The sequence below is a fragment of the Athene noctua genome, chromosome 3 (genome assembly GCF_965140245.1).
Source record: "Athene noctua chromosome 3, bAthNoc1.hap1.1, whole genome shotgun sequence".
NCBI lineage: Eukaryota > Metazoa > Chordata > Aves > Strigiformes > Strigidae > Athene > Athene noctua.
Window position 1 is genome coordinate 14,689,057 of NC_134039.1, and position 494 is coordinate 14,689,550.

Sequence of the window (494 nt, forward strand, 5' to 3'; positions counted from 1 at the left end):
TCTGCGGTGAAAAGAAAAAAAAAAGAAAAAAGTGCAAGACCAAAGCAAGACGGGACAAAATATTAAAACGTACATTGCACATGTTAAAGAAAGGAGAAAACGCATCTATACATAGAGCCAGGATCCATAGCAAAACCATGAAGAAAATTGACAGGGAGGTCTTCTGCATAAGCTTTTCAGTTCTCAAAATCAGTGTGAATTAAAAGGAGAGATTAGCTTTGCTCTATTGTTGCTTTCCCTGTGACACCATAACTCTGAAATAAACCTCTCCTCCAAATTGTTTGCCTATGGCTTTTTCCTGCCCTAGAACAATTACGTAGTACTTGAAAACAGGGCATATAGGACTCCAGTGACAGCAGACAAGTATACATACACTGCTGTACACAGCAGTAGGATATTCAGTCATACTGCTGACTCTTACAGTGAATGAAGGATGAGTCTTATTCCTAAAGCCAGAGTTCTAGAAGCCTACTTCTTTACAAGGCAAATGACTA